Source organism: Bombus fervidus, chromosome 6, assembly GCF_041682495.2.
Source record: "Bombus fervidus isolate BK054 chromosome 6, iyBomFerv1, whole genome shotgun sequence".
Classification (NCBI taxonomy): Eukaryota; Metazoa; Arthropoda; class Insecta; order Hymenoptera; family Apidae; genus Bombus; species Bombus fervidus.
The window spans coordinates 6,967,485-6,992,804 of NC_091522.1; the positions used below are offsets into that span (position 1 = coordinate 6,967,485).

The 25,320-nt window shown below is 37.8% G+C and overlaps 1 protein-coding gene and 1 long non-coding RNA gene across 10 annotated transcripts in view; both read right to left on the minus strand.

The window, feature by feature from the left end:
• LOC139988064 (probable nuclear hormone receptor HR3) overlaps positions 1-25,320 on the minus strand; it is a 136,331-nt gene that overhangs the window by 81,966 nt on the left and 29,045 nt on the right. The window lies entirely within an intron of this gene.
• Positions 18,939-20,480, minus strand: LOC139988189 (uncharacterized). The gene is made up of 3 exons (XR_011800054.1): positions 20,185-20,480; positions 19,425-19,480; positions 18,939-19,329 (listed from the first exon to the last, which is right to left on the minus strand). It is a non-coding gene; the product is annotated as an uncharacterized lncRNA (long non-coding RNA).

Here is a 25,320-nt window from a genome sequence, read left to right on the forward strand (position 1 = left end):
TAAGACAGACCGAGGGGGTTGAAACGGTGGAAAAAAATACACGGTAGAGACGTGGAGGGTGGTTCCTGACCGGTCGCGGACACACTCACGAGTCGAGTGATTGTTGTAAACAGGAAAGGGTTGGCGTAGGTCGTCCCCCTGGCCTGCTTTTTCCTCCATGTGATCGTCGGAGTTTTCGAGGTCTGCGTAGCGCGAGAGAGGAAAAAGCGTGGTAGCGCAGCCGTCCTTTGTGAAAATCGCCGCGCGTCACCACGTCCGGGGGTTGAAGATGCGGTTTCGCCAACTCCATTTGAAATGGACTTTTTCGTCTAATGCAGGCGGTTTTAAGAATCTTTCTCTTTTTTTGTTTTTTCGGGTTGGGGGGCGGAGGAAGAGAAAGTGAAAACGGAGAGAGTGGAATAGGGACAGAGGTACAATGGAAGTGTGGATACTTAGGAGTTCAAAAGAGCTTCAAAAGAAGGGGGTGAACGAGGGAAGCATCGACAGAGTGTACGAAGAAACGAGATGCATTTCGTCGTGCCCGTAAATATAAAGTACCATGCGGTCACAAAAGAAAGGGAGGATTCTCAAAGGGGAGAAGCAGGTTGAGATAGACTGGTCTCTCTTATTTCTTCGTCTTTTTTTTTTTTTTTTTTTTCTAACAATAGTTCGCGCTCATTACGTTTTCATCATCAGGGTGATGTCATGAGCTAGGAAGCTGTCGTCGCTCCAGAGCCGGAACTTCTCTCGTTCCTAGGGATTTCCGGAAGGAAATTAATTTGCTCTCACAGCGAGCGTTTAATTTATTACCCTTGAACATTGCGAAGTCTTAGAGAGGAATGCAACGGGAGAAGCTCATGGTGGAAGTCGCAACACCGAAAAAATATAAAGAAAAATTTCTTTACTTCTTTCGTAGGCGTTAATAAAATAAGAAGGGACGGATTACCGACACTGAAGAATATCGCAGCTTATCCTATAAAAAATTCTTCCGGGATATATCCAACACGGAAGAAGCTTTAGAAAGAGGTGGCACGTTTAAAGGGAAACAAGTGGAGCAACGTCGTAAGCAGATCGAGAAGAATATACGAGTGCGGAAACTTGTACGATAGGAGATGCGCGTGTCGAAGAGTGAAAAATAAGGAGAGAACAGCGAATAACTTAAGAATCAAACACCAGGCACTTACAAAAAACAAGGAGAATTATGAAAGTGTAACATTGTATGTTATTATCTAACTGAAATGTATTATACATTACATTTCATAGAATGTATTATATTTAATACATCATATATTAGTATAAATGTATGAACAAGCCATACTAAATAATTAATATTTTGTATATTATGAAATATAATACGTTGAATAAATTCACATTGAACTATTTCGTGCTTCTATTCTTATTATTTTGATTCATCAAACGTTTTAAAATCAACTACTGCTATTTAACAATGAACTTTATTACGCGTAGCATTTCTGCACTCGATTTCCGCGTGGAAGGTGAAATATTTACATTCATGTGCAATTTTATACAGTTGAAAAGCATCCTCGTTTTACCACGACGTCATTGAATCTCCGCTGAAAGCGTCGCCACTCATCCTGGTCAAAGTAAAAAAGTTACTCCGGTTTTCGCTCGCGAAACTTACTCGTCACACAGAATCAACCATTCATTGGAAAGGAACGCGCCACTTTACGGGGGCGAGGAGGAAAATCTCATCCCCAAAGTGGTAGACGAAAGATTCGCATTTGCATACTGAAACATTGATATTAATAAAAGAAGAAAACCAAATTTTTCAAGGGAGCAGAGAGGCGGCTGAGGGCTCACGAAATTCCAGACAAAACGGAAAACGAAACAAAATGGCCCGTTCCGCAGGAAACGAATAGACTAGGGGGAGGGTAACTCGCATGTAAAAGGAAGAAACCGTTAAAAAGGGAGGAAAGGAACAGGAAACTAAAGAGCCTCCACGAGATCGTGCTACAGCGTATAGAGAAAAAAGAAGTGGAAAGGAGAGAAACTCAGGGAAACAGGGTCACGTTCGGGTAGGTCACTCACCCTCTTTAGGTTACCACTATTTATTTTGCAACGAACCTATAAAACTTTTTGGTTTAAATTAGATTGACTGACATCAACTCTTTAACCGGTACATTAAACCTTTTTAAGAATAAAGAACAATTATATCTACTCTAGGTCACCATTATTTGTTTTGCATCGAATAGATAAAACTTTCTAACTTAAACAAAACAGATTGATAATTGGCATTAAGTTGCGAATATTTATATATTTATGGGAAATTTAAATGTACAAAAATGTACAAACTATGCGAAGCAAAGTACTCCTTATAATTAAAATATGAAGCGTACCTTTCTTTAAGTAACATCTTCTTAATTGCATTCTAAATATCGTGTCTTTAAGAAAGATGTTGAATTTGTCTCAATGGATCTATCCTGTTTCTTATAACAAAGGGGACTCGCACCCTCTTCGTATTCTCATTATTCGTTTCGCATCGAGCCGATAAAACTTTGCGACTTAAATCAGATTGATTGATATCGTGTCTTTAAGGGATCTTCTTAAAGGAATAATATTTAAAGACTTTTAACGGATCTATCCTTTCTATTATAACAAAGAAGAATGGCAAGATCGGAGGAAAATTGAATTTTCATAAAGTTTCTATTGACATCGGAGGGTTATGAAAGAATGGAATTTCTTTCCGATTCCGCAAATTATCGGCGGCGATGCAAGAAGTTGCTCCCCGTTAACTCCGAGAGAAACGAAACGGGAAGGCAGTGGCTCAATTATGATGGACGAATGTACGATAAATAGGAAAGTTCAGCTTGAATATTATACAAGTTCGTCCCTCTAGAAAAAGGCAGATAGAGGGTTGAGCGGAAAGTAGCGGAAGAAGGAGCGAAAAAAAAGGGAACGAATAAAATTGCTTGGCGTAGCATGCAACGAGGACATACCTCGGCCATACTTTTTCAGAATTATAATTTAGCATGAAGTTAACTTCGGACGAATGTAAACGCTCCCGACGTATTCTTTTTTTGCATCCTCTTCCTCCCTTTCTTTCTTGTGCTTCCCTCTTCTCACCCCTTTTTTATGGAGACGTTGGCTCTTTAATACGGAAGAAAGAAAGCTGAAAAATGACGGTAGAAAGTGGAAGAGCCCAGGGTATTCAGCCACAAATGCAAATGTCCTACGGCTCGCAGTAAATATAACCACAGAAGAGTATACCGCGTTTCAGCTTCTTTCTACGTCATTTGCTGACATAATTACAACGTTTTTTCAGTCGCTCATAGACAGATATTAGTCTAGGATCAAACTTACCTCGAACGAACCTTCTTTTATCACTCCATCATTTCATCGTTATAAACAGGCTTGATCAACCAAAAAATTACTCGTTTATATTCAAATCTATACGATAACGAATTTAATTACCATAATCATTTTCAGTCGAGAACCATCCCCATTGACATTTCGTTTTCATCCTCCCACAGCGGACGTTGATCCGAAATACCAAGCAGGTGATTGCCAAGCGACAACTCCCATCCCAACTTCCTACTTTCATCTTTCTACCCTCTTGATAAGGTATTCATTTAAATTTTCGAGGGCTTTCGCGGAAAGTTGTCCGATTTTCCTGTGACGAACGAGAGGCATGTTCTACGAGCGGCGCACGCACTTGCCACGAGACGATCGATCTCACGAGGGATCGATCGGCAGGGATGACGCCTATAGGCGTTATGTATACACGACAAGGAAGGTACACCCATCGACTGGCTACCACCGTTAACCCTAATCAGGAGTCCAGAGGCTGCGTCGAATACAAAGAAGCTCGGCTGTTGTTCGGCCGCACGATCTGAATTAACTCGCGAACGCGGAACCGGGCGTGCAACCACACCGACGAGAATGCAAAGGAGCGGTGAACCAGTCGTTCTTTTACGCCCGTGGAACATTACGCGGAACGGTACCTGTTTCTTCGTATGTTCAACGATGAAAGATTCACGTGGCACCGCGTGAATACTGAAGCCTCCGAATAAAAGGAAGCGAGTAAAACAGGATCTTCGCGGTTCTTTCTCGGTTTTTTTTTCTTTGATTTTCTTAAATCTTCGGCTCTTTGCCCGATTGCGTTTGTTGGGTTTCTTCTTTGTTTCGTTCCACGTGTGCCAGCTATTGAACGGTAAGTGTCAAATATCGTTACATCGAGGCAGGTGAAATGGAAAATATACGGTGATCTAGGGAAAGTTGAAGTTTTAGGGTTTTAATAGATCTCTCGTTTTCGGATCTTTTATTTGATTTATTTTTTGCACACGTTAACACTAGGAGTAGAAAGTGGTTAAATGATATCAAATATTTTCGTAGTGAAAGTTGCTTGAACTCAAGCTGCTCGTTACTGTCATTTACTAAATTTGAATTTTACCAGTTTTCGAGTGAAGTTGATGTCCTTTTAACTATTTCTTGGAACACGAAGCACAATTTGAATTTGTTGTGAATTGTGTACAATCTGAGTTACAAACTAATGAAAGTACGTGTTTTATTTTAAATGAACTACATTTATTATTTCAATAAAGTATCAGCTTCTTTGGCGCCACTTTACGTATCCGTTAGTTTTCTTGTTTTGCCTCAAGATACAGATAACTTGACTTATATATACACAAACTTAAATTGAAATTACTTGATGCAAGTGGCTTAAAAAAAAGTAACTTGGCTAATCTGAACAAGGATTTACCACTTTAATCGTCGATATCGATAAATTCGTTTGATCATAGTATAATATTTTCCTTTTTTTTGCAACGCACAAACGAATATTCAGATCGTTGTATTTTACTTTTTATCTATTCTATTTATTCTACAAACATTTTATTGGATTTTCCGCGAAAATCATCTTTTTTTTGTGATATTCTATGTTCCAAGCACAACTTTTAATAACAGTGTAGTAGTGGCAAGTGTACAAAACCGATAACAATATAAATGTAGCACAGCCACAGCTCTTGAATTTCCGACATGGTTTTTCGCTATGAAAATGTTTTTATTAAAAGCATAAATGCACTTCGTGTGCAATAAACAAGCTCCAAACAGCGACACAAGGTGATGGACAGTACCGCTATAAATTCAGTGTTATTTCGGACCTGATGTCCCGTATCATGTGACATCTGTAGCGGAAAACGTGCAAGGGCGTGGAGCTCGAGATATTGCATAGTGTCCATCATTCCAGTGGAACTTCATAATAATGGAAAGTAACCGTGACAGCGAGCAGCTTGTAGATATTACATTCTTCATTGTCCCACGAACATTATCGCCGTGATAGATCATTCGAACGCGTTTAATTTTCCTCCAAGATACGGACGAGATTCTATTACAACATTATATGCCGCTGTTGCACGAACGTTGTAACTTCTTAAGCGATAAAAGATGTTATTTAAATACGTTGAATCATACCGGAAGATTCAAGGAAACGAAATTTATCATACAATTAAGTAAAGTACACTTGGAGCCGAGGTTAAGGGGTTAAGGGTTAAATATTGAATCCAAGATATCTTATAAACTCGTGAATTGTATTTTTTATTTTCATACAGAATTTTCTTAATAAAAGTGTCCAATTTAAAACTATACTCGAGGTATATCGCGACAAGACCGAAACTCCCAAGTCTATATTCTCCTCTTGCACTTTATTTCTTATGAACTCTAGCTCTTTTAAGTCTTTTACCTCTAGCTCTTATTCTTCGCGTTTTACGTTTTACTCCTCGACTCTCTTGCTTTGACTCCACTCTCTGTCCCCCGACCGCGCTTTAAAAGCATATTTCACTTCTTTATTTCTCGTCGTGCTTGTAGAACATACACGTATCCGCGAAATTTTCTTTCCATTAATTTGTATACATATATTTCTTTTTTACCTTATTCTCGACTTGATATTCGTCTAGTGGAAAGTTAATTGCAATCTAACAATTAAGAAACTAGCTTTGCATGAATTTTGGATAAATTAAATCTTCTTAAAAGATTTTATATCTTCATTTTAAAGCTAACTAAATATTATTACATTGAAGTTTGTGCTGAAATAAAAAAATAAAAAGAATAAAATAGTAGTAAAAACTTCTCTGAATGTCATAAAATTGCAAGATCTAGATGGAAGGGAAAATAATATTATAAAAATAAATACCTACATGAAATTCCATAACTACAATGTTAAAAACTGTACTGTGTATAAAACTTAATAAAATAAAGCGTATAAAAAATTGGTCTGTCCATCACATGTGGAGTGTAACACAATCAGCCCAGTATACTATAAAAATTGAAATCGTACGAATTGTTCGATCACCGCGAATGAACCGACACACGATATCGTACCGTTAGGTCGTCCACCCTCCTGTCGATCTCATTGTCGTTTTGTGCATTATACAGAGATTTCCGTACAGGTACGTGGGAAGATCGATTGATCTATAGTGATCGAATACCGAACCAGAAAAGGACTCCTATTATTACGTACAGCGAAGGCAAAGAGACTCGGTGAACTAACAAGGTTACCTACATGATCGAGATCGTAGGCAAAGGTGCTCGTCGTGAATGAATGAGAACTCGGTGAAGAGAGGAAAGTATTATAAAAAAGAAAAAAGAAAAAAATAAAGAAATATCCTCGAATCGAGTCATCGCACCCGCACGGAACGACGTATCGCTTTTCGTATGATTTTTCAATAACAAGGGAAGGTTTCCGCTGCAGCGGCCGCCACGCGGGAAACGGAAGAGGAGATGCGTTTATTGTGCTCCTGAACCACTTGTCTTTATAATCTATAGCGTGCATGCTATTCGAGAGCTGGGTTTACCGTTCGAAAAGAAAAAATATGTCTATATCCTGTATGTATTTAGGTACGGTGTAATGGAATGGCGGCATTTTATTCTAAGTTCTGGGGTGATATAATTATAAAACTGTCGCTAATAATTGAAATACGATGAGAGTTACTTCATTTCCAATACTATTAAATATTTCTTTCATTATTTAGTCAAAAACATGACGAAGTTAAATTGATTTTCATAGCTTGTCTAAAAAGTAACGAGATCACGGATACATTAATTATTATCTAAAAATGGTTTAGTTTGTTCCATCTAAAATCCTGCAACGTTAATTTAACGTTGGATGTGATTAACCAATGGGTGATTTATATACTATCTATGCATATATATTATAATACAACGTAACCGTATAATACTGACCGTTTCCTATTAATTGTTTGTTAACAAGAGCATGCCGGGTTTATTATAAAGGAACGACCGATGGAATTCGCAGTGGGAACAATATATTTCGTTTGACTGAAACTTTATTACACTAGTAATCGATAAATACAGCTTAAAACAGCTTGTTAAACAGGCAGTCATATTCAAAAAGATACGGAACGATCAAATAGTCATACAAATTATCAGATATTGAAAGTGTTATGTCGTCGGCAAAATCATGAAGCGTGAAGGTCAATATTCTCGATAGTTCAGTGAAAAAACTAATATCTTCATAAAACAATTTATTATCTTTTATTAGGAGATAATCCGAAATTTATGAGATGATATGAAAGCAATACAAGAGCATGGAGCAGAGATATCAAAGGGGTAGGTAAATATCCGAAATCCGGCGTTGATCAGTCTGTCAGAAGGTGACGATTATCAGCAACGATAACGTCGATTCGGCTTATATAAAATGGTTAGAAAGTTCCATCTCCCGTCGTTCTTGCTTAATTCCTCCTCCTACTCTCGTCGCCTAGTGCTCCCGTGGATAACGAATTTGGTCAGAGACCCTGGCGCGTGTATTCTGTTTACCGGTTCTACCGTACACGGTGAAACGACGGATTACAGTTATTCACACGCGGTCACTGTCAATGACCCGTATCTTCAACGTTCCTGACTGTCCACGGAAAAGCTATCAGCCGGCTAATGGGTTTGTACACTCGTCGTGAATCAATTAAGCAAATGGAAGACCAGAAATTTTCATAGGGAACTTCGTTTCACAGACTCCCTCGAGAAATATGAAAATTGGGAAGAAAAGGAAAGAAGCGAGTTGGGAACGTTAAAAAGAGAAATCTTAGAAACATATCCGTAACCGTCGAATACGATACAAGCTACGGATACAATCGGAATACAAAAAGACACGGTCGACAAAGGAGGCAGCAAGCTGTCACGAGGATCGCGAGGGAGCGCTCTCGGCTCGCACAAAGAGTAACGCCCCTTTCAATCAACTGAAACATAGCCGAAAGTCTCGATATGATCGACTTCGAAAAAATCCGACGGAACAATTAGAGCTCTTTCGAAGCGGCTGTGGAGGATCTTCTAATTTCGACAAACGGAGAAGCTCCTTTCTCGTTCTTCGTCTCTCATGGCTTACTCGGTAACCAGTCAAGGGTTTAGTCAAAGCTAGGCTGCAAGGAGAAAAGAAAACGAAACGAAAGAGAGTAAGAGGAGGAAGAAGAGGTGAAAGAGGAGATGAAAAATGACGAAAAATTAACAGAAAGGGAAAGAAAGGAGGCGAAAGTATGATCGAGGGGTAAAGAAGTCTCGCGTTGCCAAAGTCTTGGACTAGGTTGGAGGCGGAGAAAAAGAGAGCCGGAGAGCGTACTTTCCACCTTCTCTCGTTCGAGAAAACAAGCCTGACGGCATGGCACTACCGGTGAAGAGCAAAAGAAGACGAAGAGACAGCGAGAGAGGGGTTGCGACGAGAGAGATGACGAGAGCGACGAAACGAAGCGATCGATAGGTATGTATGTATGTACGCGTTATGCATATAGGCGCGATCGATGCGGGCCTAGGCGCTATGAGCGATATATAGGTACGTAGGTAGGTAGGTAGGTAGGTTGGTAGACCATTGAAAGCGTGCAGGGATGTACCGTTAGCCGCGTCACCCGCCGATATATAACTCTGCCCATTGAAATTCCTGTCGTCACCCGAAAACGAGCAGCTCCGCTCGTAGAATTGCCGGCGAAAGATCGCGCAATCGCTCCCCGTCGTTCGCGCGACGTTTTCACGAAAGCGACATTCGAACCAGAGTTTTCTCGAAAATTTTATTACGTTTCCAGCGGCTGAAGCCTCCGTCGAATGACAATCGATCCGCTTACGCGACAATCGAATTTTTTCAAGCAGCTGCGTCTTCGCAGGAATTACTTTCTCTTCGAGACACTGTATGCATCAGCTTTATGAAACTTTCGTGAAACTTTTATGGATCTTGAAAGTTGTTTCTTTTGGAGTAGAATTTTATATATTACTTCGAGGATGGTTTTAATGTATTATCTTTGGAGGTTTCGTTCGGAGTGGAGCTAGAGAAGGAGAGACAATTAACGCGTTCTTTAGAGGTCACGATCGCGCAACAATGCCATCGTACAATGTCCAATTAAGAGAGAAAAAAATATTTTATACGATTTCAATCGAGGTTCCACTCACAGAGATCCGGATTGTTTTCGCGGCAGGGACACGGCGCGATCGCGTAATCGGCTTGCTCGTGAAAGCGACGTATCACTAAACTCGATGACTTCATCGCGATTTTTTTGGGAATCTGAAAATTTCACCAACATAGTCTTCACCTGTTTCATTGTCGTAACATGTGCATCGACCGTTGCAATGGGAACTGATATAATGCGGAGAAAAATTTGTAATATGCTTATAAAATTATAACTGTGATACAATAACATAAATTATAATTTTTATAAATCTCAAATAATGAATTTAATGGGTTGTTAAGAACATGCATCGGAGTACTTGGAAATTATTCTATATAATCACTGTGGGTTTTAAAGAAACTATCTGTGAATTTCAAAGTTAAAGAAAATGTGGTAGATCACCCTAATAAAGAAAAACCATTTCCAAATTCCTTTACCAGCAACATACATATAGCAACAACGTTGCGGTCGTATCGGTTGCCATTTACCGATGCTGGATTTACCTGTTTCTTTAATTAAGTAGGGCGGTTGACGAGATTTTCCCCTCTATAGGGGACCATAAACGAAAGTCTCCGCCCGCTATTCCCCGCCGCGCCGCTTTGAAATTCATTGCCATTTGCAGACAGCGGTACCTGCTCGCAGCAAAATGAATCGAGACATTGTCGTAGGCAGCTTTCTCGTTGGAACAGGCGGGTTCATTGCACGGTTTCGGCACTGTAACAAGACGCGAGGTGAAATTTACAACGAGCACAGTCATAAATTAAATTGCGACGAACGCGGGTCCGATCGCACGCATTGACTGTCGTTCTTCTCGAGGTCTGGTCAATTCACGCTCGTCAACAGGATCAACCCGTCTTTGGGTTATCCATTGTGTATTTTTTTTCAACTAGTTTTTCTTTAGTTGTTGTCTGATTGTCCTACCTTCCTTTAGCTTTCTAGTTTTGGTGATTTGGTTTATGGTATCTAATCTTTGGACGTTGGACGATTTCTCCGACCTCGCATCTATTCTGTTACGCGATTTGGGAATTTCGGGAATTTTAGCTTTCTGCGAACGTGTTACAAGAATTTGTACCTCTCAGATGTGAATAACAATGAATTTATGGATTCGATGATGGAATATTAATCACATAAACATATTTATGTAGCCATTGGAAGGAGGATAGATGGTTATGGTACTTAAAATGTTAATGATGTATCAGGTATGGTTCTATGAATTCTAAGAGATATTAAAAGTAGAATTAATCACTTTAATCATAATAATATTATTTTAATATTATTTTCAATTTACGTTTTCTACCAGTGAAAATTGTTATTGTTAACAGACTTCTGGATATTAATATTATATCAATATCGACTTTTATCTTCTGCATAGAATATCCTATTTCCGTTTGAATTTCTCCATCCCACATATTCATTTTTAACTTTACACTTAATTTCATCTAATGTAAATCCTTTCCAATTTTTATTTTGTGAGTAATTATACTTTTACAATTTCCTGGTATCCATAGAATGATACCTTGCTAATATTTAGGTACATCTACACAGATTTTGACCATTTCCGACCATTTTCTAATATTTAGACATGTAACCGAACCATTTAATTCTTTCAAGGATTATGTCCGGTTATGTTTCACGGATATACAGACATCATGATTTTAATATTATCGGATTAATATTACAGATGATTTTGCACGGTTCAAGTCGCAGAGATTCGCTCGCGGATCTACCGAGTTTCTGGTTGCATAGAGCCCGACGAAAATGAAAAAGAAAAGGGTACGGGCCAGGATGGAAATGGCGGGAAGAGGGGTAGACGCGCGAGAGAGAGAAAGAGAGGAAGAGAAAGGGAGTATATATTTAGTCGAGTTGGACCGACGCCAAGCTCATCAACGAAAATGAAATCTGGGTCTCTCTCTTTCTTTCCCTTTTCCTCCCACCTTCTGGCCATCCTTCTCTTATCCACCCTTTTCTCTTTCTCTTTTACCGTTGCCGCTTCTGCTGCTGGTCTCACTCGGAGATTGTCGTCGATGCTAAAACGTCGTCCACTCGATATATGCATCGCGACCTGCACCAGAGTCGAGAATTCGACTGTTGCCCTTCCCTCGTCCAGGTTCTTCTGTTTCATGCGCTTTTGGGCCTCGCTGAAACGCAGATTTCCGCCGTGATGAAGGCGGTTACAAAGTGAAAAGCACGCGGCTCGTTCCATTTAAGTGTGGCCGCTGGTTTCGGGACACGCAGATGCACCGAGAGAAGATACAAAGCTAAAAAGAGGTTTTTTTAATTTCGTTGGTTTCTAAAGACGACCTTTTCTTCCTGGTTTTTCGATGCTATTTTGATAATTGGATGATTATATACGTTAAATAAAGAATGATAAATTGGTTCAAGAGGCGATGTAGATTCGATTAGTTTTAACTCGAATGGTCAGGGTTGAGGATCATACGCAGCAGGTGCACGGTTAATTTTGTTTACTTTTGTGTAAAATCGATTTCATTCGCAGGCTGTTAAAGATCGCGTGAGCTCGAAACTCATCGCGGCAAAATTTAGTCTCACGAGCAAGATATTATTTCGCGTAATTGCGATGCAACTCCCTATTGACGTCCAATTGGACAACATGCAATTATCATATAATCGGTTGCTGTACGTTCGTACCTGCGAATAAAAGGTATTAAAAATTACGTAATCTTTCTCACGTAATATGGCTCTCTTTCTTGGACCCGGTTTGTCTCGAGAAAGACAAGCACGGCAAGATCAACCCTTCGTTTTTTTGTTTAATTCAATAGTTCCCAGAAATGTTTTTAGTAATTGTAGGTAATACCAATTTATGAGATACGATGGAAGTGCAAAATACAGCATTGTGAATAATATTTTCTCGTGCAAAAATTTTATCTCTATTTTATTCTATACGAAATCAAATCTTGACAACTACATTGCGTAGTAAATTTTAAAAATATTCTTCTGTTGTATTTCATGATAATAAAAAAGTAAAATGGAAAAAGGGAAGAAAATAGCTACGATTCTTATAGCAAAAAATTTAAACCAGAATCTATTGTATTATCTAAGATTTTACTTCCCTGATATTTTACTGCCTTTATTCTCATTAGGATGTTAAGCGTCGAACGAATTTTATATATCTATCTCATACTTATTAAAAAATAAAACTGTTCAAATACTTTATGTTACATTTAGCACATTATTTAATAATATAAAGCTAAAAAATGGCATAAAAGGGTTAATATCGAGCAGTTTTAAATGTTAACGATCCTACGATCACAACTTTCTTTCTTTTTGTACAATTACTAAATAGATGCAGAAATCTTAGGGAAAACTTTAATCAAGGTAGAAATTTATTATTTTGTATTTATTATTATTTATGATCTATCTATTTCCCTTGTTGTTTATTGTCTATTATCTATTATTATACGTTTATTTCCATTATGACACTTTAACATTTAAGTATACCTCAAAGATCCGTAATTCCAGTGTTAACTTCATCATGGAACACAGTACCGGTTCTCCATACAACAGAACAAGACTCCACTGCCATGCGAAAGTATCAAACTCAAGCGAAGCGAGCACGTGGGGCGAGATGCTGGTTTTGGCGAGTTGCGCAACCAATGAACTCGCATCGACCAGGTTCGGCATACGGCCAAAGCGAGAGTAACGTGAAACGAACAGAAACTACACCGATGAAGAAAAGAAGTGGGGAGAAAAAAGAACGAAGAAGACGAAGAAGAAAAGAGGCGACGAGGCTGTAGGCCCGGGTCCGGGCCCGGAAACGATTTGGCTGCCGCAGGCGGGGAAAGCGGCGACTAACTTGACAGATGGTTTTCTCCCTTCGCGTTCTCGCGCCTTCTCCGTTCTCCACCGTTGCGTCGCGTCGTTACAAACGCCGCCATGACCGCCATCGGCAAACCCGCGAGTGAGTATCCTCTGCGAATCGATTACTCCATTCTTATTCGGTGCGTTGTAATTTATTCGACGGCTAATACTTGTACACACGAGATAGATTGTACACAATAGCCACTTTTGAAATGGGTTTTCGGCTAGTTTGAAATTTGACTGATTTGACCTACGACTTTCTATTTCAAATTTTTACGCTTGTAAGATGCTTCATGGTTAACATAATGCTAATGCCTATAACTATTATAATAGACGTTTTTAGAGATTCGTTCGTCGCATATTCATGATATGTAAGATAAAAATAATCGAAAAGAGTTAAAAGGCGTACGATACAAGTGATAAGATATTTAGTATGACAACTGTACGAGCAACATTGAATTTTAATAGAAAAATATTCGTGTTCTCAAATATTAAGATATCCACGATATAATTTATATTCATAAATGCCTATAAATTCATAACATAACATAAATTTTTCAAATTGTGGGGAAGTACCTATAATATGAGATAACATCTCATTCTCTTGTAGTACTTTTCATTAAATATTTTTATTTTGATTATTATCTCTGTTTTTACTGTAGGATTATCTAATATATTAATAAATCTTATCTTCTAAGGTTCTAAACGTTCTTAAATTGGCATCAATAAAATTATTATTAGAGGTCTTCAGAATGCAATTGACATCATTTACTTCAGATCTCCGAGATATAATTTGATCTTGGACATTCAGTAATATCGATACATTAAACGAGACATTGAGATATTTGGAAGGCGGATACAAGATATTTGCCAGATTGTAACAGCGGTAAAAACAAGTTACGATGTATTGTTATAACTACATGTATCGTTGAATCTCACATTGATCAAGATTATGATAAAGGCTATTAGGAAGCCAATAACATGTATAACTCATTTTTGAAAACGACACTTTTGAAACTTTTAACCAGGAAATACCGACTACTAAAGGACAGGCTGTGAACATAAGTGTATATTGCAGGCGTAAAATTCAATATCGAATATTAACACTAGAGCTAACAATGTATAATTCGTACATAAACATATCACACCTAACTAATTTTAATTAAAACAAAACATCGAAAGTATACAGGTATGTATAATACGTGTTCCCAGTTCCTATAAGAATCCAGAATCATTTATTTCGATGAGTTAATGGAGAAGGCGAATATTTTATTCAACGCTGTCACACAAAAATGCTATTAATTATATTCAATGTCACATTATTCGCCTGTATTTGTAAAAATCGCCTATGTGTATATAATAGAAATATTCTAAATAAATGCAATCACGTATTTTAAATGTTCGAAAGTTTTCTGAAAATTACTCGAAAAAATATAGCTTAATCGGATTCGCACGAATCGAACAATCGGGTTGTCTCGTTTGTTCCTCGATTCGACCTCATCGATTTTTTTCATGCCGAGCTTTAAGTGCATCAGTCTCGCTCTCTAGCGAATTTGTTTGCCTTCGAATTTGAATGAATCGATTCTGCTCGATATCGAATTCAAACATACCGGGGTTTGTTACCGAATTCGAGTGTGTCGACTCCGCCAGCCGACATCGGGCTTGGAACTCTGCTGCATTCCTTGATACACCAAATACGAGCATTAGAACTCTGTTTACCGTTAAACTCGAACAAATCGATATTCCTTTGACAACCAAGTCCATCTGCGCTTGATGGAAGGGAACTGCGAATGGAATATACGCGAACATCGTTTTCTTTCTTTCCTCTTCTGTTTACTAAAGAGGTCCTGATACTATTCTACTTTTATATCGTCTAACGACTCGGTGAACTTGCCCCTTCCGCGCTTGTTTCGCAACCTAACGTATCCCGATAGCGATTTATGATAATGTTCCCTTTCTCGGATTGACTTTTTACAAGCATGCAACGAGGCAACGCGCCGCGTAGCCAACGCAACCCGTGAAACTAATTATGCTGATCACAGTTATCCGTGCCCTCGTTGCGTAAAATATTTAGCTCGCCACACGGAGCGATTGCACCTTATTTTTTCCAGGAATTTTTTGCCCCGCAAAAGACCCGTTGCAGACCTCGGGCTACGCCTCGAGTTCACGTACACCGTGTATAACGTTCACGGTGCGTACGCGATTCCTCTACTACGCTCGGTTGTACAATGTAGAACGATCTAATTGAGCTATTCGTAACTACACGCGTCTACGCGTTAGTCATTATAGTGTACATGTTCCATAAATAGACACGAAATTCTGCGAACTTCGCTTTTCGCTTCTCTTTTCGCTTCTATTCAACAACATTATGCGATGTTTTACTATCAGAAATACTGCAGAGATGAGAGTTTAGTCTGTCTGTTTATTACGAATGATTAATTAAGAGTTTTGAATGTCAGGAATGCGTAAAAATATTGAGTAATTACGAAATTAGAATGTGAATGTATTTTAGTTGGGTATTGTGCAAAATTTTTAGGTATTCTACGATAGTGATGTCACAATGGCAATGAATCATATTTTCAAGAAATATTTCGATGTAGCATTACGTAGGATCGAACCTTTATATATACTTTTTATTGTATTTGTTTGTTACTTCTTCTAATTCATAAATGTTTTAAAAATACTTTAGTAAGTAGTAGTCCGCGATAAAATGTTGTGAAATACATGTATGCAGAGTGTAGAGCGAATTTTATTTAAGAATTAATTTCCATATGTTTCTTATGTTCTTATTAATTAGGTATATTTCTATAATAAATGATATAACATTCATAAAATGATTCGTTATATAATTATGGTTTTATTCAGCTTACAGCTCCGGCTTTTCTCTTTTCGGACGGAGTACAATAAAAATTCTCACGATATAAAAGAAAAGTAATAAACAAACAAACGGTACGTTTAACGCTACACGTTGTAAATTTCGTTCTTTTACGATCTAACACACAGTCTCGAGATTTTTTGCCGACCTTATATGGCACGATCGGCGAACGTTGCGCAAATCTTTAATACAGCGTACTTGCATTTTATCGTTCCTTGATCTTTCTCCGCGTGTTGCCTTTACGCCCGCAGGCAAAGCCTCCAGTGCGTGTAAACCGTCGTCGTGCGATGCTTATAATTTAACATAAGTTACAATTGACAACGTAATGTCTTTTGATTTGCGCGCGCAGCCTCCAGTCATCGTAATGCGGCGACGCGAAACGGCCCGCCGTAAAACACGAAATTACGATGATTTATCGCGCGCGAATACAGGGGGGATTTTCGCAAGACGTTCAATGATACCAAGTGTCGTGCTAATGGGATTAATTTCGTTCCGATATCACGATATTTTACACCTCGTTAAATTCGATTACATCTATTAATCATTCGACGTTCATCCGAATCGTTCTGTCTATCGTCCTTCCAGTTGTATAAAACGTGTCCATGAATTGTGCACTTATATAGAGGAAGGCTGAATTTTGCAATAGATAATATAAATTTTGTAAAAAGATTGACAAATCGCGCAGTGTCGTACTTCGCATAAAAAATGCGTTGGTATTAATCGGTAATGGACTGAAGTCGTAGCAAACGCGTATAAAAAATGTATCTTACTTATAACTCTTGAACAATGTTATAGTGTTATTGTAAATTTTGATAACGGAACATAATGTGAAGACTTATTTCATTCTAACAAATTTATATCATATTGAAAGGAGGCTTAAACGTTTCATAAATGCATGGATATTAACTAAGAGTGTTTAAAACTGATGGAAAAATTAAACGATTTAATCAATTTCTTCGTCAAACAATTTTTTTCTATTGTGGTGTGTGTAGTTTAGAAGATTTTTCTTGAATCTTTAGAGAAATAGAGGACATTTCTATTAATATCTCTGTTAAGGAAAAGATGAACATTCACATTGCTATGCATTCTGTAATATTACTTATTATTTCAGAAAATACGAAACAAAAATTGAAAAGCTCCATTAAATAAACAAATAAGTAATCGAAACAGAAAAACCTTTTTCATTCGTCAGTTTCAATTTCCGTACACAAACAACCGTTCACCGTGAGAACCAAGAGGGAATTATTCGCAGAACGCGCAAACGCGCTACACGCGACATTTCAACGGCCGTAAAAAGGATTAAGTTGAGCGAATTCGAATGAATATTCGCTACTGATCGGTCAAACTGCTTCGTTCACGCTTAATACGTGATATAATAACGAGCGTGACAACGCGTAACAATTAATTTTATTATATTAAAAGACCGTTTCTTTTTCGACGATATGAGTTTTATAACTATTATTAAGTACATAAATTTATCTAATAAAGTGTCCTTATCACATCGTCTACCTGATAAAGTACCTAATTTACTTGATAATTGATGTTGACACTAATTAAAGAGTTTATCGAGAAACAAATTCTTCTTTATAATACTTGAATTAAAATAAGAAAAAGAACTGCAGAATAAAACAGAATATTTCAGGAAAGAATTATAAACAAAGATATCATAAAAAAGGAAGTACACGTTATAATAAATGTTATTAATTTTGGTCAAAGTTATTCAAATAACTAATTAAAATAAAAAATGATTTTATTATTGTTAGGAACGTCAAAAAAAAAGAAAAAAGAAAAAAAATTGAGATTAATATCTCCAGCTTGCAACATTATACTCAATTCACGCCCTATATTCATATTCATTTACTAAAATTCTAAAAAAGACGTGTTACGTTCTTACTATTAAAAAAAAAAAAAAAATAGAAAAAAATCAGTAAACACTTCTTTTAACAAAAAAATTTGCGCACCTAAATCGTCCTTAATGTGGCGGCGCGGCGGCTCAAACGCTACTTGCAGAAAATACGCAACGTTCCAGTGAACAATTTGAGAGAGCATTATATAATAGTTTAACGATTCGCGAACACGAACCTGCAACACTCGCGAACGCAAAGACCGCCGCTTCTTGCTAGTCGCCCGTTGCACTGCGAGGAGGGGAAATCATTGATATCGACGCGAAGAGGAAAATTTATCCTCGTCCTCGAGCAACGTCCCCGAGGACAGTGAGAGTATACCGCGCGGCGCATTGGTTGCACGCGTGCGTGCGCTCTCATGCAATACGCGTCGCCGAACGCGACTTCATGCAAAATTTCAAATTTTCCTCTTCGCAGCTGTTAAACATCGCGAAACCATTCTGTTTCTAACTCTTTCACCTTCTAGTTTCTTCTTTTTTGTTCTATAGTTTTTAGTCACGTAGTAAGTCGTTGTATTGTGTTTTCTTGTTGGCGAGATCTATGTTCTTTTCGTCTTTCTTTCTTGGCTCGCGTAGCAGTACCGTGGACTTTGTACTTGGATTTCGTAACTTGCAAGATACGTTTACATCACGTACCTTCTTGCTTTTTATTGAAGCTGATACTGAAGGTAGCTGGGCGGTACTTTTTTTCAGTTTTTTTTTTTTTACAGCTAATATATCTGCTGATATCGGTGTTAAGTTTTATAGCATATTATGTATGGTTATTAATTTTCATTTCATAAGGGTCAAAAGTCAAAATTATTTATATCGACTATGCAGAGTATTTCGTAAAGAGGTAAAAAAGGTGATTCTACGTATATAAATCAAAAACATAAAAAAGTTTTATACGAAGTTCTTTTTTACGAAGAACTGACTTTAAATATTAAGTACAATTAACCGTGTTAATTATATTTATCCAATATCCAATATTATAAGAACAAACGCAGGTACGAATATTAGCATACAAGAAGAAGAACTTTCAACTTATTTTTTCACGTAGAATCTGGGTTATAATATCAGCAACAGAGCACACTGATAATTCACGTGGATTCATTGTCACGAATAGAACGAGATTTTCACAGCGAGAAAAATGTATTACTTCGTTTTGTCGGACGCTAACGAAGCAACCGCTATTGTATGCATGTTTGGACTCCAAACAAATCCCGAGATCGCAATCCTCGTTTTGCTACTCTGTTTCAAGCGTTAGGAAAGTTATGTAGTTGTGAAATAAATTCGTGACCGGACTGCCAGGTGACTTCGATCACTGGTAACACCGTGTTTATCCGCTCCGCTGAATTATACATTTTTCTCTGTGTGGGCTACAACGCAAAGCTTCGATGACACCACGCGGCCTTACGGGAAACTTTAACGAGATGTATCGGTGCTATTTCGTTAATTCCGTGAAGGTACTCACCAAACGGTTCTCGAAAACTCTCATGTAAACACGTGAAACAGGGACAAGAAACTTACCTGAAAAATAGAAAATGATAACGATTAGTATTACGATGTTTTTTTTAATTGAATCGCTGCTACAATTATGGATAATGACACAGTGAGATTTAGATTAGTTAGTTGCGATTCGAATTTGATATATGTACATCATAGTGAATAGGCGTGTATATCTTTTAACTGCTACGGTATTATCGTAGAGTACTCTAAATGATATTAAATGATATCTATGTAAGTATTGTTACAATGTTCGTTCACGAATAACACGCGATACTAATCTTCAATTGGGTGTGGCCTTCTCATTTTCTAATTACATACATAATGCTAAAGATAGTCTTGGTTTGGGAATTATAAATCAAATGTAGTCTGAGAATATAATAGAATCTTGTCAACGTTTTTAAATTTTTATATATTGAAACATAAGATAATAACGTTAATAAGAATCACATACAAATTTGAGGCTAAGTGCAATTTTTTAAAATAACATAATTAACCGATTCAATTTTTATATTAATCCAGCGAGGGAAACACTTTTTGTGCAATTATTACGTACAATTCCTAAATATGTATATTTATTTCGATATGTCTAATTCGAAATAAAAATTCTTGTATTTACTTTATGGTGACTTTTATTTCTAATTTCTTTATTGGAACGCTGCAAAACTTATATTTTATCATAGCAATTAAGGGATATTAATTCCGTAAATATATAGTCAATTACTTACTAGTTAATGTATGCACATACCAATTTCATTGTCTACTAAATGAATACATTTACTAAAAATAGTAGACACTTATATTCTTCTCGACACTTTCGCTAAACTGTCACGTAAATGCATACATTGAAACGTCAGCATATACCTTTACTAAATTTTACGCTTTCACTGTGATATATGCAAGGAAAGGGTGGTTCGAGAGTTCGTAGCTTACAAGTGAACGAGCCAGCGAGCCTTAAATGAAGAAAATTTATCTATTTTTCAAGGTAAACAGCAATTTCTTACTTCAACAATGCTAATTACTGCTCAGTCATTTATTAAAATTATCAGTTGCTTATTATAATTCAACGATAAGAAGTTTTCAACTTTTTGTATTTAAATAGAGAGATATATGGACAAATTTTGAACAAATGTAATGAAAATTGTTTCAAGTTCTATTTCGGAACTTTACATCTTAAATTTTGTAATTTAAACTTCATATAATACCATAACAACTTCTGATAATATGATATCATAATTCCATAATGATATGATAACTATAATAGTTATGAATGACGTAATACCATAAACAAACTCTACTCCGTGTCACATTGAATATAATATGTCCACATTGTCCACCAGTTACCCGGACAATATATTCATCACATTTGTTAAATAAATTATGTTCCATAATAGTTACAAAATTGCAAAAATTATTATTATAGAGAAAAATTCGTAATATAAAAGAATACTGCGATATACAACATAATCATGTACCAACAAATGTCAACACTTTTTCATAATTTTTCATTCCTTTTTGTACTCAAAATATCGAATGACTCAAACGAAAAATCCATCCTAGATCACAGCAACCCATGCAACATAAAATATAGTAGACATTCAATCCAGTAGATTTCAATCTCGATCAAACGAGCTCGTCAACGTGAGTTCACGCGCATCCTTCGCCCACCCTTCGAGTGAAAAATCGAAGCTCGGTAGGCGCGCGTATTCGCGGACCGATCGTTCCCATCGAACATCGTTTTCCCGTCGAAACGTTCCTTTCATTGCCGTTCCCGTTCGTGCGAAGAAAAGACTTGGTCGCACGTCGCAAATACAGCTTCGAGCTATTATTACTCGCTCATTTACAACCCCCTTAGCCCCGTACCCTGAGCAAAGAACAAAACGGAAGCTCGGTCTTTTACAAGAAAAAGGCAGCGCAACGTCGTGAGCCGAGAGCCGCGGTGCCGTGAGCCGTTCCCGTCTCGGTTGATGTGAAACGAAGTTTTTTAAAAGGCACCGTCATGCAACTATCAACGTGCATCGCGAGGCCTTCTCGTTTCTTTGCGTTTGTTCGGCTGGCCGAGAGACCGTGCACGCTCCTAACGTAAGGAGCGATTGTTGTCGGCAATAGACCTGTCGCAATCGGAAGTTTCGTCTTGCAACCGTCGCTCGGCCGTTTCGCTTCGGTACGCCGGCGAGAGCCAACAATCCCGCTCCAACGATTCACCGGAATCGGACGGAGAGAGACCATCTCGATGAACATCTCTCCAGGTTCGTCCCGAAGATTTCTTTCTTTTTATTTTTCTCTGTTTAGGGAGGGGGAAACATAGAAGGTTGATTGCTTGGCTGAGATTCGAAGACGAGTGATTTGGTGGATGATTACTCTGATAACTGGACCATTCAGATATTTTATCACTCTTTGTTAATATAATTGCATGTAGAAGTGTGTGTATATAATCGTATGGGAACAAAACATGTCAATTAGTGCACGTTTAAATAAACGTGAAAGATTTTTGTCTATGCTTCCTTTTGTCATCGATTTTAGATTAATTTTTAGTTTAATTTTTATTTCATATTTTAAGAAGAAGAAAACCACCGATATATGTGACAAGTAAGGTACAAGCGAAAACATGAAGATAGATTGCATATACTCGATAATATCGAGTGAATGAATTTTTAATTCGCAGTTGCATAGGATCTTTGATTTATTGAATAATCATTGGATCGATTGAATGTTCTGTGCAGTCACGACAACCCGCATCAGCGTTGAGCCCAAGGAAATTTATCATTCAGGAAAATGGAATTGAAAAGGAGCTAAATGCGGACAGTCCGTTACGCTTCTAATAAAAATCGTTAAACTCAAAATAGGCGTGCTCGATACGAGTTTAATCGGACTTTGCCCTGATTTATAAGCCAATGGAAAATAGGTCTCGGATCGTTAACCACTCGGGAGTCCTTGAGCGTATAAGGCGTTTTATACTCCGAGTAAACGATCGAGGGAAAGTCACAATACTTAGTTTACGATACACCAAAGGCGTAACTGTCTTCTAACCATAGGCGTTCAACCTGTTCCAACGAACCATTAACCATTCCTCCCGGAATCTCTTCAATTTGCATATCTTTCAATTAACGAATACCTCTTTTTATTGAAATGCAAACATAAAACATTGGAAAGAAAATATGAAATACATTTCTACAGAAACGAACTTGACACCTGCAGATTCACACAATTCCATAATACAAACTTAACTTGAAATTCCTTATTCGATCAGAAGTATATTTCTAATTCGGAAAAATCTTAAAAATGAAGGAAATTAAACAAAAATCGCTAAGTACTTCCTTATTATGGAAAGCGCGAATTTGAAACGTGGTATCCGAATCGGGGATTCCCATATCCACCAATGAAATGTTCGAACAAGGTAGCTGACTATAGCGCCGCACTTGGAGCCGGCTTAGTCGGTAAAGTTGAACATCGACGATAACTCCCTCACAGTTATCAGCGGTCCCGGTCGATACAACGACCGTTCTCTAAGCGCCAGTCGGCTTCGTAAGATTGGTCCACGATGATCGTGGCGTCAGCAGCGTCATCTGACGTGGTATTCAGTACCATTGCGGCGACCGGCCTTGCAAGGCTGCAGGCCATCGAACTCTTGGCCTACTGCCGCGCTACGTAATACGTGTACATGATGCGCGAGAACGAGGATAACCGGCATACAAGAGGGAAAAAGGACGAACGATTCTCGGTGGGAGCGGTCTCTAACTCTGAAAATCTGAAAGAGTGGTGAGCGAGGCCAGTGCTGTACGATCAAGGTGTGCGACCACTTCAGGCACGCTGTCCAGTATAAGTTTCCGAAATTTCATTTCACGGCATAGGATCAGAGATGCAATTAAGTGATGCTTCAAACGAAATCGAAAAATTGCAAATTGCTAGAATAATTTGGAAAGGTTCCAATATTGTGGCTAGGTTGAAGGTAAAGCATCGCCTTGAACAAAACTGTGCAGTAATAAACGGTAATTGAAACAGCAGTTGGTACTAGGAAAATATTTGAATGTAAATATACAGAAGACTTCAAATAAATATTTGTTATACTAAGGAAGGTTTCTTTGCAAGGAAGTTTGTTTTAATATCTGCTGATTATTGACAATTTATTACACCTGGCACAGCTTGATCCTCTATCTAAATGAATTTTCCTCCTACTCCCTTTTCCTTTCCATTAGTGATGATAATTCGCCTTTTTTTACCTATGCCATGTTTTATACAAATGCTGTAAAGTACTACTGCAACAACTATAGTAAAATGAAGAAATTATAATACATTTAATAAATACATTATTATTTATGCATTATGTATAAACGAGTACGTAAGTAGAATCTGTATTTGTAACTATCAACCAAACTTTCAAGAGCGGCGATGCCAAGTTACAGTTTCATTACCATTACTACCTAAAATCTAGCACCATATCTAACCAACCCTCTAACCAAACCTAACCCAAATCCGTATTATCCAAACAACAGTCTCCAAATTACGGTGACCGGAAAACAAATAAAACGGTTCCAGCGATAATCGACAACGAGCAGAAGCCCACCAGCAAGGTAGCAGAGAATTGCACCGGTACCATAATGGCGAAGCCCGAATGCACGAAACGCAAAGTGCCTTTTGCCGCGGTTATTCGTCGTTCGCAATATTCCTGAGCCATTCAACGTCCCGGCATTCCTGCGACGCACGTATAAAAAAGCTTTCAGTCGGTGAGAGGCGGTTCGTTTTATAAATGGGAAAGCAGCACGGTATGCTCGGGAAAAAGGGGAGGAAATGGTGACGTCGGCACAAGGAATTTTATCATATAACTAGAATGCAAGGTATCAGTCGGTTTTAAGCGCGCCACAGGAGGCCAAACCGTGCCACGGTCGCGTTTCGAAGCGGGGCTTCGCTGTCGGACGCACTTTTACCCTACATCGTTCTGTAAGCTCGTTAACGAGACGAGTCTCGTGCGCAAACCTGACGGCCGTAAGAAGGGAATTAGATTGTTAAGGGTGTGAATTACTCCCTCGTCTCTCCTTCAACGGAAATCTTTATCCTTTCGCTTTTTTTAAATGTTACACGTTTCACTGTTTCACACATGCTTCCTTTACTAGGGCGAGCGGTTTAGCGGTTGTATGGTTGTGTGTTTATGCGAGTGACGTGATTCATGCAGCAATGGGAATTTAATGACTGTAATTTTTGTGTGAACACGTTTACAATAAAAACTCGGTGCTCGTTTTTGCAATGTTTGTACTCTCGTTTTTATTAGTGTCTTTTTTGTGGAATATTGTTGGTAGTTGCAAAAAGAAATACGGAAAAAGCATGGCGTATCTGTTCTTTTTTTTTGTTTCTCTCTCTCTTTTTTTCTTTTTTTTACTAGAAAGAAGTTTCAAAATTCAATACGCTGTGAAAACTTAAAAAATAGGTATTATTTTTTGAGAGATTATAAACCTCTGCGGAATTATCACATATTTTTAAAAAGTTCACATGTTCGAACGCAACAAATTGTTCCTTTTTTTCAATTTCGCTAAAAAATTGTGTTTAACCAAAAGTGATATGAAAATCGGAAAATCAACAAATTGGACTTTATCATATTGTTTCCCTGCGGTCTTCATATATTTTCTCTGAAGAGCCATTCGAGGCACGATTCATTTACACACCATGTATTTTCGATGCTGATGAGAGTTCAACGCTTAATGGAATATTCTGTCGTGTTACGTCGTTTATTGCGCTCGTGAACAACACGGTACCAGGTTTTTAATTACTTTTTCTCCATTAAAAATTCTAAATTTAAAACTGTTTCCTCGCGTGTCGTAATTTTATAACTACTTCTTTCAATTTTACAACTATAACGAAAATTGAGACTG